Source organism: Pleurodeles waltl, chromosome 6 (genome assembly GCF_031143425.1).
Source record: "Pleurodeles waltl isolate 20211129_DDA chromosome 6, aPleWal1.hap1.20221129, whole genome shotgun sequence".
Taxonomy (NCBI): Eukaryota; Metazoa; Chordata; class Amphibia; order Caudata; family Salamandridae; genus Pleurodeles; species Pleurodeles waltl.
This window is the reverse complement of record NC_090445.1, coordinates 398680680-398698629: the sequence shown is the minus strand read 5'-3', so window position 1 is coordinate 398698629 and position 17950 is coordinate 398680680. Positions and strand designations below refer to the sequence as shown.

Below are 17950 nucleotides of genomic sequence, written 5' to 3'. Positions count from 1 at the left end.
GCCCACTGGCAGCCCTGATGGGTGGCGCACTCGATGACACCGCAGTTGCTGGCACCACTGTGCATGGGGATTTGGTGGCAGAGGTGCTGGGCTGGGACCTGGAAAGCCTGGCCCTAGTGGAAGGGCAGTGGAGGCAGGGGTGGGGGAAAAAGGAGGTGTAGGGAAGAGGTCAATGTTAGCCAGGAAAAGCTTCTTAGACACACTGGGATGGGAAGATGGAGGGGTTTGGGAGTGGAGGTGTACGTTTGCTGAATTTGGGTGAAGGTGCATGGGCCGGAGGCTGTTGTGAGGTCAACGGCTGTTGGGTGGGTGTGTGCCTGCATTTGCGTACTTTGGGAGGAGGGCTCACAGACACACTGGGAGAGGACACTGGGGATGTGTGAATGGTAGTGGGGGTGGTGATTGCAAATGAGCGGTATGAGGTGATGGGCGTGCTGGTGATGGAGGTAGTGGCTGAGGATGTAGTGCATGCAGGTGTGAGGGAGACGAGACAGGGAGGGGGGAAGAAGAGGACAACAGTGGAGGCAATGGATGTTGGTGTGTCTGCATGAGGATGGTGCTTGTGTGAGTGCCTGTGGGATGTGTGGTGCCTATGTTTGCCATGTCCACTCGTGTGTTGATGAGTGTGCATGCTGGTCTGATGGTGTGCTTGGGATAGGCTGAGGTACAGGGGATTGGGTCTGGGTGGAGGAAGTGGGAGGGGGGGGGGGCTGGATGCAGGAAAAATGGCTGCCATCAGTGCTGAGGCCAGAGCCTGAAATGCTCTGTTGGGCCGCCTGCCCAGAATGAATGCCCTCCAGGTATACATTTGTTTGTTGCAAATGCCTCTCAACACCGTGGATGGCATTCAAAATGGTAGATTGCCCAACAGTGAGGGATCTAAGGAGGTCAATAGCCTCCTCACTGAGGGCAGCAGGACTGACTGGGGCAGGGCCTGAGGTGCCTGGGGCGAAGGAGATGCCCACCCTCCTGGGTGAGCGGGCACAGGACACACGCCGAGGGGCTGTTGGGAGGGCGGTGCTGGTAGAGGGGTGGGGGCTGTACCTGTTGATGCTGTGGGCAGAGAGGTGCCCGCCATCGCAAGGGAGCTCCCATCAGAGGAGTCGCCGCTGTCGCTGGTGTATGCTCTTGTCCCAGTCGTGAAGCTCCCATCGCCCTCTGTCCCACTGGTGGCTTCAGACTCGGTTGCTTCACCCTCCAAGGCCATGTTCCCTCCCTCCTGCTCCGGTGCCACTGCTCCTCCACCAGATGATGTTAATGCATGCAAGAACAAGGAGACAAAACAAAAAGGGGGTAGAAAGACAGAAGAAACACATGTTCAGTGCAAGCAACACCACTACCGTTGGTGGACACAACGCACAGGGAGCAGCCCTATGCAATAAGCCATGCACTAAAAGTTCTTAGCAAATTCACATGCCTATGGGGGACGAGGCCTAAGCCCAATTGCTGCACACCTGGAAGTCACAGGAGCCTGACTAGCTGTAGATGGCTATTACCAGTAGTGGGGTTGGAGTGCCACAGAGCCTGCCTAACAAGGGACCTGGCGTACCAAGTTCGCCCTGGCCTAGGGGAACCCACAGCCCACTTCGCCCACCCAGACACCTCGTAAAGCACGCAGTCAGCTGAATTAAGAGTGTACTCACCCCCTTGTGGCTGCCGTGATACCCTCAAGCACCCATCCAACTCTGGATAGGCCACCGCCAGTATCTGGTACATCAGGGGGGTCATGGTGCGACGGGCACCCCTTCGATGTTGGGAGGCCATCCCCAGCTGGGCCATTGTCGTCTTCTTGCTCCAGCGGCCCAGGTCCTCCCATCTTTTATAGCAGTGGGTGCTCTGTCTATGGTAGACCCCCCAGGGTCCGGACGTCCTTGGCGATGGCACGCCAAAAACCCTTCTTCTGGTGGGCGCTGACTTAGAGGAAAAGTGAAGTAAAAACGGATGTTTCTATCCCGTACATTTCATCTCACGCATTGCCAAACACCTCCCACCCTGGCCCAGACATACATACACACACCCTCTTCCATCCACGACCCTCCATACCATCATGTGCCATCCACCATGCTCACAGTGTACTCACCTGTTTGTCTGGAGGACCGTACAGTTGTGTGTACTGGGGGAGGAACCCATCCACCAGTTTCTCCAACTCCCCTCAAGTGAAGGGAGGGGCCCTTTCCCCAGACACTGTAGCCAATGTCACTTCCAGACAGGTCACAGCAGCACTTGTAGTGTAGGTCCTCTCCTGTTGAAGGTGAGGTATCAGGTGAGGGAACAGTAAGAAAATGGCGGCCAAGTCCGCGGCGGTGCGAACCGTCACAGCCAGCGTACATCGTCATTGGCTCCTTAGTCCCATAGGGCCCAATATTAACCAATGCTGAATTGCACTGTGTTCTTTGACCGCCTACTGCGACAGTGTGCAAAGCCAGCACAGGTAACTCATTTTCCCTTGTCCCACCTTACAGGTCAGGCAGCTGCCATTTTAGGGGGGGCGACATGGCAGGGAAAAAAAAATGTGTCACACCTATTTAGGCCTGGAATACAGATAGATAAAGGCACATTGCGAATTTCCAACGTGTTACCAAATAACGCATAGTGATACCTAAGTGTTGGATGACCCTCTGTTCGATGTTCTCTTCCATAGGGCACCTCTGGTGGGGCAGGTGATGAGATGGCGGCATCCTCTGGTGTACAGACCCCTGGTGGACCTGTCGAACATGGAAGAGAGACACATCATTATCACTTACAGACTTGATCGTGCAACAATCCTGGAGCTGGGTGCCCAGTTGGAGCCAGAACTGATGTCAGCTATCCGCCAAACCACAGGAATCCCCCCTCTTGTGCAGGTTCTGTCTGTACTCCATTTCCTGGCCAGTGGGTCTTTTCAAACAACAGTGGCCATGGCATCAGGGATGTACCAGCCAATGCTCTCAAACGTGTTGTCCAGAATGTTGTCTGCCCTGCTGAAACACATGCGCAGCTACATCGTTTTCACTCAGGTGGAGGATTTGCCCACAGTGAAAGGTGACTTCTATGCCCTGGGACATATCCCCAACATCATTGGTGCCATTAATGGTACACATGTGGCGTTTGTCCCCCCCGCAGGAATGAACAGGTGTACAGAAACCGGAAAAGCTACCATTCAATGAATCTGCAGATGGTGTGTTTGGCAGACCAGTACATCTCTCATGTGAATGCCAAGTATCCTGGCTCTGTGCATGACCCTTACATTTTGAGGAATAGCAGCATCTCTTATGTGATGGGGCAACTCCAGAGGCACCGTGTGTGGCTTATAGGAGAGCCCAAGGTCACCACACAGTTGACATAGGTGTCTGGGTATGGGGTTGTCCCTAAGGGTTAGTGTCCGTCTAACAGTTGTCCCTCGACATTTGCAGTTGACTCTGGTTACCCTAACCTGTCATGGCTACTGACCCCAGTGAGGAATCCCAGGACAAGGGCAGAGGAACGCCACAATGAGGCACATGGGCGAGCTAGGAGGATTATAGAACACACCTTCGGCCACCCTAAAGGCCAGATTCCGGTGCCTCCATCTTACAGGTGGCTCCCTATGCTACTCACTGAAGAAGGTGTGCCACATAATCGTCGCCTGCTGTATGTTGCACAACCTGGCTTTGCGACGCCAGGTGCCTTTTCTTCAGGAGGATTGGCCAGATGGTGGTCTTGTGGCAGCTGTGGAGCCTGTAGACAGTGAAGAAGAAGCAGAAGAAAAAAATGTAGACAACCGAAACAACATCATCATCATGCAGTACTTCTAGTGAGACACAGGTAAGAAGATGTAACTGCTTCCCACATCTCATACTATTGTTGGAGCTAGCATAAGTCTGCCATTTTCACTCAGTGTATGGACCCTGACTTGTTACTTTGCCTTTCCATTTCACAGATCTGGGTCCCACTGTGTGCCCTCTGCTATGTTTACTGCTGGCCTACAGCTGTGTTACATTGGTATGTGAACATGTATGTAAACAAGTACATTGACATCGCTATTTTCCAGAGGTTTTGCAATTACACATTTGTGAAAGCACAGACTGACTCCAGATTGTTTTGTGATTCAAGGTTGTTTATTTCTGTGCAAATAAGTGGAGGGGTGTGTGAAATGGGCTGGGGTGATGGTGGAGGAATGTCCATGGCAGAGTCCGGTCTATTTGTTTCACAGGTGCATTGTCCAATGGGGCATAGGAAGTGGAGCAATGGCAGTTGAAGGATGGACAGGATGACAAAGTGGGACAGAAGGGTGACATTCAGCGGGGTCTCATTTCCTGGCGGGGGTCTTGGCAATGTTCTCTGTTTTGTTCCTGGATCTCAGGGAACGTTTGCATGGTGGTTCTCCTTCTGCAGGGGGAGGGGTGCTGGTGGCCTGTTCCTGTGGTGGTGCCTCCTGTCCACTAGCGCCAGCGGAAGTGGAGGGCTGTTCATTGTCCAGGCTAGTGTCAGGGCCCGCTGGTGTGCCACTGTGTCCCTCCTGGTGTTGACAAGGCCTGCCAGCACCCCTGCAATGGTGTCCAGGGTGGTGTTGATGGACTTCAAGTCCTCCCTGATCCCCAGGTAGTGCTCCTCCTGCAGCCACTGGGTCTCCTTAAACTTGGCCAGTACAGTGCCCATGGTCTCCTGGGAATGTTGTATAGTGCCTCGTGGAGAGTTGTTCCCTAGGCCTGTCCTCCCCCTGTCGCACAGCAGTCCTCCCAGCTTCCCTGTTATCCTGTGCCTCTTTCCCCTGAACCATGTGCCCACTGCCACTGTCCCCAGGTTCCTGATCGTCCTGTGTTAGTGGGGTTGCCTGGGTTCCCTGTAGTGGTGGACACACTGCTGACTGACGTTTGCTAGGGACAGAGGGATGGGCCCGCTGGGTGGGTGCTGTGGCAGTGTTTCCTGAGGGGGTGGGGGAGGTTCAGTGGTGGTTTGTGACTGTGTCAGGGGAACCGACTGTCCCGAGGTCCCTGATGGGCCGGGCTGGTCATCTTGATCCAGGCATGCAGAGCTGCTGTCATCACTGTGGGCCTCTTCCGTGGGGGGACTGGATATGTCTGGCACCTCCTGTCCGGTGACGTTGGGTTCCTGTTGGGGTGTGAATGCATAATCTTAGTATCTGTGTGTGCCATCTTGTGCAATGGGTGAGTTAACCTCTACTCCTGTGCTTGCATTATTGCTGTGGCCCTTGTGTGATTGGTGATTTTGGGGCCTGAGTGAGTCTCTCTACTGGACATGCTTTGGTGATGGTGTCGATACATTGATGTTACATGCAGGGCTTGGTTTTGGGATGTGTAGGTTGTGGTAGTGGGGTATCTGTGGGGTGATGGGGTGATGGGTGTGAGGGTGAGTATAAAGTAGTTAAGATATGAATTACCAGAGTCCAGTCTTCCTGCTACTCCTGCAAGGCCCTCAGTATGCAGTATTGCCAAGACTTGCTCCTCCCATGTTGTTAGTTGTGGGGGAAGAGATGGGGGTCCACTGCCAGTCCTCTGTACAGCAATCTGGTGTCTGGATACCATGGACCGTACCTTCCCCCGTAGGTCGTTCAAACTCTTTCTGATGTCTTCCAGTGTTCTTGGATGCTGTCCCACTGCGTTGACCCGGACGACGATTCTCTGCCTTATCTCCATCTCCCTAGCAATGGATGTCTGCTGCACCTGTGATACGAATAGCTGTGGCTCTACCGGGATGATTTCCTCCACCGTGACCCTGAGCTCCTCCTCTGAAAACCTGGGGTTTCTTTGAGGTGCCATGATGTGGTGTGGGTGATGTGTGAGGTAATGTCTGTTGTGATGTGTTAGGGGATGTGTTGGTGTGTGTTGTTTGAGGTGCGTGGATGTTGTATAAGTGATGGTGTTGTGGGTCTGTGGATGCTGCTGTTGTGTTAGCTAATCTCTATCTGGCCTGCTTTCAAAATTTTGGTTGTATGGGTTTGTGGGTGATGTGGGTGTGTGCTTTATATTGGATCGGGTGTGTGGGTGTGGTGTGTGTATGTGTGTCAGGTGTATGTATTTTGAATTGTCCAATGTGGTTGTGTTTTGTAAATGGGGTGTATTTTGAGCGCGGGGGTGTGTACCGCCAATGGATTACCGCGGTTGAAAGACCGCCGCGTTGATTTGTGGGTTGTGATAGTGTGGGCGTATTCTTGTTGGCGTGAGGGTGTGGGTTTTGGTATTGCCAGTTTATCACTGACCTTTGGTGTGGAAGACTTGTGTGGGTGTCTGTATTGTGGCAGATTCTGAGCTGTAATACCTGTAGCGGAATTCCGCCACCTGTGATGCTATTAATTTTGTTTGACCAATGACTTTGTGTTTCACCACTGCGCATATTAGTTGCTCAATGTTCACCAGTAGCACATTGCATTAGCCATTACATGTTTTGTTCAGTTTAGCCGCCTATTGGCTTTGACATTGCATTAGCCATTACATTCTGTATTCTGCCTATTGGCTTTGACATGCTGTATTCAGTTTAGCTGCCTATTGGCTTTGACATGATATTAGACACTACATTCTGTATTCAGCTTAGCTGCCTATTGGCTTTGACATGATATTAGACATTGCATTCTGTATTCAGCTTAGCTGCCTATTGGCTTTGACATGATATTAGACATTGCATTTTGTATTCAGTTCAGCTGCCTATTGGCTTTGACATGATATTAGACATTATATTTGATATTTAGGTTAGCTGCCTATTGCCTTTAACGTGGAGTTAGACATTGCAGTTGAGAATCCAAGCTGTATTTTTCCAAGCTGTGTTTTTCCACAAGATGAACCAAGCTGTTTTCTTCGCACAGCAGACTAGACATGATAAGAGAGAGTACATTTGGTGTTTTCCTTTCTGCTCAGGCTTGGGAAGAGGAGAAGTCTAGGAGATCTGGCCAGTCTCCAAAGGCTTGCGTAGTTTTCCCGAGTCTGAGAGGAGGGGGCACGCTTTTGTAAGGATGACTCGAGCTGTAGAGATTTAGATTCGAATCTGCCTGACTTCGGACTGGAACTTGGTGCCAGTTGCCAGTCTCCCGTGTGGGTAGATAATCTCTTTCTCACAGTTGACCGGAGTCATCAACTTGCAGACCCCAGAAAGATGAAGCTGTAAATAGTTTCTCACACGGTGAAGTATTTGTTTTGCTTTGCATTATATATATAACCTGCTGTGTACATTGCAACTGAGAAGTACTGTGATATATTTTGTTTTAATTGCTGCGATACTTTTACTCATTTGAACGTGTGCTTGAAATCTAATAATTCGTCTCTCACGAACTTGTGGGTGGGGAAGAATAAACAACAATAAAAGGTCTTCTTTGAACTCAGAAGTGCATTCTTGATATGTTCTGTAAGCTCTGATACGAGATAAGAAGGAAAGCAGAACATTTTGGTACCAGAAGTGGGGTAGGGTCGAATTATAGATTTCTACGTGCACAATTTAAAAGTGTAATTGTTTTTTTGTTGTTTGGAGAATTACAGAAGCACGGCAGACCATGTTTGAAAATGCATGTGTAGTTAAACTGCCTGATGGTGCTGTGAGAAACATGTTTTGTTGTGATGAAGCATATTTAGAAAATGTGCCTTTTGGAAGCGATGATGTTCCTTTTGTTTTTGACAGAAGGGTTTGGATACTTTTATCTGCTTACAGAGAAATGCAGGAGAAATGTAGGCAGCTAGAACATGAAAATAAGAATTTACGTGAGCAGATTAACCAGAATACATTAATGCAAGATAATGCTGAAATGTATAAAAATGCTGTTTTAGAAGAATCTGTCTTTTCCCATTTCAGTAATGAGGGGGTTAAGACAGCTTCGAGCTACTCTGAGCCTTCCTGTGAGGCAGGTTTTTTGGCAGTCAAAGTGCATTCCTTAACTGATAACACAGAGAAGGACGGCGGAGCTCAGAATGTGATTTACGAGTTACAGTTGCAAAATGAAGTAAAACGAAAGATTTTAAAGTTTCTTATTGTTTGCACTAAGCAAGAGTCACAGAGTTTCATTAGCTTGTTTGATTTTTGGAAACAGAATAGCCCTCATCTGAGTGAAATCCTAACACTTTGGTATACGGTCACTGGGAAAAATTATATGCAGCTGCACACTTGTGATTTGGCAAATTAAATAATTCAGACTTTCGGTTTCTGCGCAGTGCAAGAGGGAAACACTGATGTACATGTAAATCAGGCACAGGGGAAGAAAAGAGTGCCCCTAGCTAGGATCATACACTGGATCTGGTACTTGCAAGACAGGGCTAGAGTACCACAGGTAAAAGAGTCACCAGTGAAATTGAGTGCACCATTTGAATTCGTGTTCACTGAAGATAAAGAGCATGTTTGTTTGACTAATAATTCATTGACTGAAATGTTGCTTTCTGGCACAGGAGAAGGAACAGCGTTGTACAATGTGTGTCAGATTTTAAAGCAAGAGCTGCTTGAGATGTGTCATTTTTACTCTGATTCTTGGTTCATTGCCAATGGTTTAGCCGTTTGTTTTTCCACATGGCTTGCACCTAACTGGTTTGAATCCCTTGTAGATGTTAAAGAGAAAAATTCAGAGAGAGAAGTGTACACCCAGAATTCTGACTTAGTGGGAATGGATAAGTGGGTGCAACAGAAATTTGAACAGCTGGGAGAAAAAGCCACGTACAGGTGGGCAGAGATGAGAGAGATGCACATTCCCATAGATTTGATAAAAACTATGCAGCACGCACAAGCGCAATCTGCCCCACAAACAGTCACAGAGCAGTTGGGGAGAGAAAAGTTACCAGGACAGATATGGTAAATTGATCAGGTTTTAAGGGGAATGATTGCTGCAGATTACCAAGAAGAAATCCAAATTATGCTGATAACTAGAAAAGAATCTGATTCATCCATACAAATTGGAGACAGAATGGCCCAACTTGCCAAATATGCAGTGAATGGAGGTTTGGTAAAGAATGAGTCTGCCCTAGCCCTTCTGACAGTGCAAGAAAAGGGAAGCTGTGGTGCAGCAGATAAAAACCTCTGTGCTGAGGTGTGGGTTGAAGACCCAAGTGACCCTCCAGAACCTGCAAAAATTATAATAAAGGGCCCCAAAAATGTCCTGCTGATTATAAAACAGGGAAAAGAGGAAGGGTACATTTCAAATGACAAATGTTATTTGCAAGAAAAGTCATACTTTTTTCTTTTGCAGATCCTACCACTTTGCCACTGTCCCCGAGTGTGCTGTGTGGTCCCCCTTCGGGTGTGTGCGTGTGGGGTCGGGGAAGGGACCGAACCCCCAACCTGAACCTGACTGAGTACAGTACAAGCACCATGGATCCATTTTGCGCAAATGGCGCCTTCAGTTCAAGTTCAATTTGTTTGATTGCATTCTTCCACTGGAACTAAGCAACCTTAACAGTTAACTGTGTGTTTTTTCGTGTGGAACTCTGACTTTCACTTACCTTCCAGCAAACCTTTCAGGTGGATCGTGCACCTTTCCATGAGTAGTACTCATGCTACATCAAATTGCTATTTTAGAGACACTATCATCTCATTTAGAGTATAAAAGTTTCAGTCTTTTCTGTGTAGATGTATCTGAGGTGAAAGATTATGAGATCAATATGTTAATCCACCTCCATTGCTTTACAGTGATTGCTTTGATCATCCAAATCTGACTTGTTGATAATGTTTTTTGTTTTTGTGCTGATTTTTTTTTTTTTTTTTGTTTGAAACAAGAGATATGTGAAACAAAAATTCATTGGTCATAGGGTGGAATGTGATGCTATTAATTTTGTTTGACCAATGACTTTGTGTTTCACCACTGCGCATATTAGTTGCTCAATGTTCGCCAGTAGCACATTGCATTAGCCATTACATGTTTTGTTCAGTTTAGCCGCCTATTGGCTTTGACTTTGCATTAGCCATTACATTCTGTATTCTGCCTATTGGCTTTGACATGCTGTATTCAGTTTAGCTGCCTATTGGCTTTGACATGATATTAGACACTACATTCTGTATTCAGCTTAGCTGCCTATTGGCTTTGACATGATATTAGACATTGCATTCTGTATTCAGCTTAGCTGCCTATTGGCTATGACATGATATTAGACATTGCATTTTTGTATTCAGTTCAGCTGCCTATTGGCTTTGACATGACATTAGACATTATATTTGATATTTAGGTTAGCTGCCTATTGCCTTTAACGTGGAGTTAGACATTGCAGTTGAGAATCCAAGCTGTATTTTTCCAAGCTGTGTTTTTCCACAAGATGAACCAAGCTGTTTTCTTCGCACAGCAGACTAGACATGATAAGAGAGAGTACATTTAGTGTTTTCCTTTCTGCTCAGGCTTGGGAAGAGGAGAAGTCTAGGAGATCCGGCCAGTCTCCAAAGGCTTGCGTAGTTTTCCCGAGTCTGAGAGGAGGGGGCACGCTTTTGTAAGGATGACTCGAGCTGCAGAGATTTAGATTCGAATTTGCCTGACTTCGGACTGGAACTTGGTGCCAGTTGCCAGTCTCCCGTGTGGGTAGATAATCTCTTTCTCGCAGTTGACCGGAGTCATCAACTTGCAGACCCCAGAAAGATGAAGCTGTAAATAGTTTCTCACACGGTGAAGTATTTGTTTTGCTTTGCATTATATATATAACCTGCTGTGTACATTGCAACTGAGAAGTACTGTGATATATTTTGCTTTCATTGCTGCGATACTTTTACTCATTTGAACGTGTGCTTGAAATCTAATAATTCGTCTCTCACGAACTTGTGGTGGGGAAGAATTAACAACAATAAAGGTCTTCTTTGAACTCAGAAGTGCATTCTTGATATGCTCTGTAAGCTCTGATACGAGATAAGAAGGAAAGCAGAACACCACCGCAACGGTATGTTGGCGGTCTTCAGCATGGCGGAAAGCAGGATTTACTGTCAGGGTTGTAATGAGGGCCTACGTGTCTGGCGGTCACTAGTCTGCCAGACTCGTGGATGGTGGTCAGACTGCTGCCAATGCGGTGGCCCGAGCACCACACATTACAACCCTGGCAGTCTGGCCACCAGGGAACCCCCCAGCAGTGCTGTCCTGTGATTACGATTCGCTTCTCCGCCAGCGGTTACATGGTGGTACCACTGCCATGAAAATGCTGGTGGAGAATGGGTGCAGGGGGCCCCCTGGCCAGCACCATTGCAATGTACACTGTCTGCTCTGCAGACAGTGAACATTGTGAGTGTGCTGGTGCACCCTGCAGGCTACAGCATTGCTGCCAGCTTGACTACTGAACAATGCTGTAGCCTACTTTATACTAAGCCAGCAGATGGAAACTCAGGTTTCAGTCCGCTGACCTAGCGGGAAACTCTTAATGGGGTCGGCAGAGAGGGAGCCTGTGTGGCAGAAATCTCCCCGTCAGAAATCGGGGACAGTAAACACCCCTTTATCTCCTATTAGAACAAAAAATGTGCTTTACACAAACACATACAAGAGTTCTTTCGTGATTGAAATAGAACACCTTTCAAACTTTAAGAATAGTTGTACAAATATCAGGAGAGTCCCACTCACATACTATTTCATTCCGCAGACTAGAGAAATGTTAAGATATTATTACACACAACTAAATATATGTTGGCTGAAATAGATCTTCCACTATGCTTCAGAAGAACACATTCGATATAGTTATTATGTTGAAATCCATTAAAAGTACAACCTAATGCTATACCTACCAGCCATGACATAACAATTCATCCTGTTTGTATAGCTTATTTAACAATAAAGAGAATTTGATATGAACAAAATAATGAATATTCTATTATCTGTGACCAGCATTGTGATGTTATCTGCCTCCAGAAGAATATTAAGAGTGTGCCACATAAAGTATTAGAGTAATGAGGCTCTATTTCTGAATAAGACCTACCTCAGTGATTAGTCCAACACTACCAGCAGAAGAAATTACAATAATTAGATCATTTGGCAGTTGCCTTCACTCAGCAGTTTTTCTGTACTTCTCCCTACTAGGAATGAATTAGATACCTGCTTTCTATTGAATGATATTGCAAGCTTCCTCTGTGATCATAGCTTAAGGAAGTGCTAAGTTTTATCCGTGTTTATCTTTATGATCATAGAATTCCTACAATATCTGCAATATTAAAATGTAGCATAGTACAAGGTACTGTTTCAAACATAAAATGTAGAAATATAAGCACAGCATTTTTCAGCAAAGCAATGTTGTAATTAAACTGTTATTTGTATCTAATATACTGTGTTCACAATAAAAGCCTCAATAAATACTTCTATGTCAACAGATGTTACATGCATTTCCACATAAATCACATCAAATATTAAGGTTCGCCACATTTTTTATAAAAATCAGGATGTCAGCTAACTTAGGTACTTTCACACAATGGCATAACAGCTAAAATTGTCAATTCGTAGTGGCATTTCACATGAAATTACTAGATCTGTTGCCTGGATGAAAGCACTGTACAGAGGGTCTATGAGAGAATCTGTAATTAGGTTAGTTGTTGGGGAGGAAAGAAAAAAAAAAAAAAAAAAAACACTCCTTGTCATGCCGAATTCTTAAGTGCACTAAATTTACATGAGTTCAGAACACTGTAGCTACGGTACACAGATAAGCTTAATTTAGAGGCATTTTTCTTGAGTATTTATGTACTACTTAAATTGTAATCAAGTCAACATGCAAAACAATAAAACAATCCCAAAACGAATTAGAAATGTAGATTAAAATTCAAAATGACACCAGAATGACAACAAAAAAACTATAAAAACGAACAGGTGTTATGAAATAGCTCTAAGAAGCACAATGCACCAATGATAGGTCCTGTTCTGCCTTGACCAATGACTAAGAGCCAATTGTTGTGCACCCCAATGGAGTAGGGCAGTGGTTCCCAACCTGTGGTCCTAGTACCCCTGGGGGTCCGCAAAACCTCCTCAGGGGGTCAGCCAATACTTAGAAAATGAAATAATTTTAACAGTTTAGGTCCCCACACTTCAGTAATGAGTCAGCGGGGGGGTCCCGGATTCCAATAAAGATTCAGTGGGGGCCCCCGGGCTACAGTAATGATAAAGTGGGGGTCCACAGGTATCAAACGGTTGGGAACCACTGGAGTAGGGTACAAATACACTGCCCAGGTGTGCCCTTGTTAAAGATTTGAACTCCTACGGTTGATTGGGGCATACAGAACAAAAGTCAGGAGTTAATTTCTAAAGCTCCATAGGATCTCAGGGGAGGTACTTAGAGGGTCACACAGAGGCAAGGCAGAATCCAGTCCAGGCCCAGGTGCTACTGATCAGCTGGGCAATTGCAAGAAAAGCCTCATTGAGCTTTTTGAGTACCTGTACCTGGAAAAGAAAGTGAGCCTCATCTCCCTTGGAGCTCATTTATTTGTCCTGGGTAAAAAAGGGAGAGCAGGTTTAGACCTGTTGGGCCTGTTTCAAGACTCAGACAGCAGTTTTAGTCTTCTGATCTTCCACAGAGTATTCTGAAGTTGGTGCTTAGAGGTGGTCTATTTATGCCTGCCACTAGCTAGTGGATGAAAATGATCTCTGAGCATGGTCGGATCCAAATGCTCTTCTATGAATGGGCAACTCTATACAGTTAAGATAGCTGTGAGGGCATTTTCACATTAAGGACATGCTCACCATCAAAACTTTACCTGTCCTACTTTCAGATATCCTGCACTCTGCCTGAATGAGCAGTAAGTCCTTTTTAGTGGTGAGTTTAACATATTTAAACAAAGTTTAGGTCTCTCAAAAAGGGTTACTTAGACAGGTCAAAATTGCAAAATTGCAGTTAAAACTCGCACTGCCAGGCTACTAGTGGCAGGCTTGCACTCCTATTCACATGGTCACTGTAGTGGATTACAGAATTGATGCAGCAGTCCACTGTTAATATGCAATTTACAGCCCATGAGTATAACTTGGTTCCATACACTCGGGACTTATAGGCAAGCAAGAATGTCACAGGAGTACACCAATTTTACCTTGTTGAAAGAAGGATCATAGTTACTTTACCCATGATTAGTAGGGATCGCGTCCACAGAGTTCTATAGTCAGCACAAATATGGTTCAGACAAAAAGGAAAATTCACAATGGCCCTGTGGAAAATACATTTTCCACGTAACGTATGTACGTTTCCCATGACCATGCACTAAAGACATCCTCTAGATGTCAAAATGTTAGCTTATTTCTACATTGTCCAACCATCTCTTTCATGCATATTCGAGGCCTGTGCTTCCCCTATGCCAAGCAATTAACAATTGCTATAAGATCACAAAAAAGTAGCGCAAGATTGTCATCCACTTACTGTTCCACTCCAAGACGTTCTGAGGTTCAACATGTAGTCTGCAGACATTCAACACATATGATCCAATTGTGGAACTGGTAACTTAAAGCACTGTAGAGTTTTATATTGAGCAACAATAAAACAGTAACATCTACAAATTGCAACCCATAATAAAAATGCCCTTGAAGTTATATAATCTTAACCAAACTTCATCCATGTTCATGTTTGCAGCAAGAGACAGATTAAATGGTCCATTTAAACATGGTCTACTAAACTGAGAATGTTTGGACAAGATACAAGTGTGTGTCTTTCTTCCCCTTGACTCTTGGCTGAGATCTGGATTTGCCTCTTGATCACTTGAATCAAGGGATCATTGACTGAATCCACTAGTCAGCTGTGTATGAAATTGGCCATTCATTTATAGAACCTTTTTCCCCCATCTCTCCCTCACCTAAAAGATTTGAACAGTGCTAAGTTTAATTGCAAAGATAATATGCTAATTCCCTTTTGCATGATTAGTAAATACAGAAGCTTTACATCTCTTCCCTTGCTTGTTGTCTCAAGGTTGGAAACCAAAACAGCATCTAATAACTGAGCAACCTACCATGATTGCTGCTGTAGATCGCGACAGCCAGTCTTGCACAAGACCTACAAGAAGGGAAACATTAAATACATGATCAATACATAAATAAATATTTGTGACTTTTTATCCATTTAGAAGTTTAAATATAGAGAAACATTTAATAGGCAGTATATAAAAAGCTAATGTGAATTTAACACGAGTACTAGACCCGACAGCCTTGGGGGGGGGGTCATGCCCCAACTTTTTGCTGGCCTCCCTTCAGTTTTCTGACACTGTTTTTGCTGGTTTTAGGACTCTGCACACTTTACCAATGCTAGCCGGTGCTAAATTGCATATACTCTCTCCCTTAAACATGGTAACATTGGTTCATACTCAATTGTCATATTTGGTCTACTTGTAAGTCCCTAGTAAAGTGCAGTACATGTGCCCAGGGCCTGTAGATTGAATGCTGCTAGTGGGCCTTCAGCACTACATAAGTAGCCCCTTAACTATGACTCAGGCCTGCCATTGCAGTTTCAATGCCACTTCGACTTTGCATTTAAAAGTACTTGCCAAGCCTTAAACTCTCCTTTTTCTACATATAAATCACCCTTAAGGTAGGCCCTAGGTAACCCATGGAGCAGGGTGCTATGTAGTTAAAAGTCAGGACATTTACATGCATGTTTTATATGTCCTGGTAGGGAATAACCCCTAAATTCGTTGTCCACTACTGGTGGTCTAGAGGCCATCACAAGTAAGTATTTCTCTCAGTCGCTCTTTCACTTTTGCTTTTTCTGCCTTTCTCACTGGTTTTTGCTCTTCTTTTCTATTTCTCCTCCTTTCCTCTGCTCTCTTTCACTCTTGCTTTTCTGCCTTTTTTTCATAGTTTTTTACTTTTCTTTTCCCCCCTCCTTTCCTGTGTCCCCCTCCCTCCACAAAGCACCTTTCCAACCCTCCCGCCCCCCAGCTAACCGCACTTGCCACTCCCTCCCTTTCTTAATAGCGGGCGCAGCGCTGTGAGAGGGCAACTGCACTGACCTCCTGGTCAGCTTCCGCTGCCCTCCCCAGCTCCTCTGGCTGCTGCTGCCTTTGCCTTTTACCTAGAATGAACTGAGAGCATACTGACTATGTTCGAGGCCCTCCACCCGCAAGCTCATCCCTGCGCCTCATCATTAGTGGTCTAGTGGCCATCTCAAGTAATTATTTCTCTGTCGCTCTTTCACTCTTGCTTCTTCTGCCTTTTCTCACTCTTTTTTCCTTTTTGGTTCCATCTCCCTCCTTTCCTCTGCCCCCATGAAGCAATTTTCCCTGCCCTCCCACCTCCCAGCTGACATCTCCTCCCACCCACCTCCTCTTAATGGCAGCCGCACGCAGCTGTGGCGCGTGAATGGTACAAGTTAGCGACAGAGTGAGTAATGTCAATGAATGAGCTAGTTGGTGAGAACTAGCTTGGGGGTTTTACAGCCAGTGACTAATGAATACTATTGGTGAGGGTGCTTAGCGTGAGTAGTATAAGGTGGCAAAAGAATGAGTTCTGTGAGTGAGTGACTTCGAGGGCAAGTTATGTCATCTAGTGAGAGAGATCTGTCACTGAGTGAGCTAGTGGGTGCTGTCAGCGAGTTAGCTTAATGTTGGGTAAGGACAGTTCGTGAGTGACTTCATGGGAGCATACAGTCTTTGCGTAAAGCTGAGGGTGAGTAATAGGAGGTAACAATGGAATATTGTAAAGGAATGAGTTTTTCAGTGAGTAATGACAGCCAGCAAGCGATACGATTTAAGGAGGTAGTGAGTACTATCAGCGAATGTGCTTGTGGATTACTGAATACTTTCAGTAAGTGAGCTTGTGCATGAGTTAGTGAGTTGTGCTGTCAAGACAGACAATGCGGTCAGCAAGTTAACATATAGCGGAGTAAAATGTTTCAGATTTGTAAGGAGGTTACCACTCAAACAAATGAGCCCGTGGATGGGTGAAGCATGCGGGTTAGCAACTAATGATTACTGTAAACGAGCATTTGTTTAGTAAAGTGAGTTAAAATTGTTGAGTCACCGTGTAGGTGTGTATTATGAGTTAACAAGGAAAATATTACTGTCTGAGGGGGGAGCGCTGTCAACAAGGGAGCTGGTGGATGAGTGAGTAGTAGTAGTTTGCAAATGAGAGGATACTGTCCAAAGGGGTGACTGTTGGCTGTCAGTAAGCAGGTGTGTAGGCCGGTGTTTTAAAACAAAACATCAAGACTGACAGTCAAATACAATTAAAAACATGTTGGTGCAAGCTCCCGCTAAATAAATCACACTACATACCCATACCCTTGTTTCTTTAAGATTGATGGGCTCTCAGGGGACAAAAACTTCATAAATGGTAATAACGAAGTCATAAAAGACAGATAACGGAAGATCTCCAGTTTCTCACAATGTGCAATACTGACACATAAGTAAAGAAATCACTTGTATCGAAAACGCTTTTAGCTCTCGACATATTGACTTGGCTATGAAGACAAACTATTTCAAGCACTTTTTTGTGCCATAGTTTTGGTACACCTTTAGGGAAAATCACATTTTCGTCACATAAGGAAACACGTAAAACTTTTTTTTACCCCCAAACTCATGCTCAAGATTGACGAGTCACTTCTAGAAGCTTTGAAATGTAAGTTGAGGTTGAAAAGGAGATTTTGAGACTTTGGGTGCATTTATCAAATGATGTGTTGGATCCCGGTTAAGAGAATATTCAAGCATCATTCTGCAGGATCCTTAGGTAAAAGTTGACAATGAATCGCTAATGGGTGCTCATTCAAAAGCTTAGCTGGAGCTCTAATGAAGTCATGAAGCATTTAGGGGCAGATCTGTAGAAAGTGGCGCTGCACTCCATGCACCCCTTAGCACCACCCTAATGCCACCATGTGTGTGCCGTATTTAAAATACGGCGCACTGTGGCAAAGGGTAGGGGGCAAAAGCGTCATCTTTCATGACGCTATTGATGTACTCTTCAGGAGTAGCACCAAAATATTGGCGCTACTCCTGCAGAGTACATAGGGCCTCATTCTAAAGAATGGAAGGCCCCTTTTAATGCCTTAAAAAATGCCATAAGGAAATCTCAGATTTCCTTACGCCATTTTTCCTGCTCCCCTAATGGGGGGGGGGGGTGACACCCCCTATGCATACATTATACCTGGTGCAGGCA

The 17950-nt window shown here is 45.5% G+C and overlaps 1 protein-coding gene across 1 annotated transcript in view; it reads right to left on the bottom strand.

The window, feature by feature from the left end:
- Nucleotides 1–17950, bottom strand: part of PLA2G4C (phospholipase A2 group IVC) — a 519666-nt gene that overhangs the window by 468246 nt on the left and 33470 nt on the right. The window contains exon 2 of the mRNA XM_069238317.1: nt 14815–14858. The gene's annotated coding sequence lies outside the window, so the exon portion shown is untranslated. The remainder of the gene's footprint in view (nt 1–14814; nt 14859–17950) is intronic.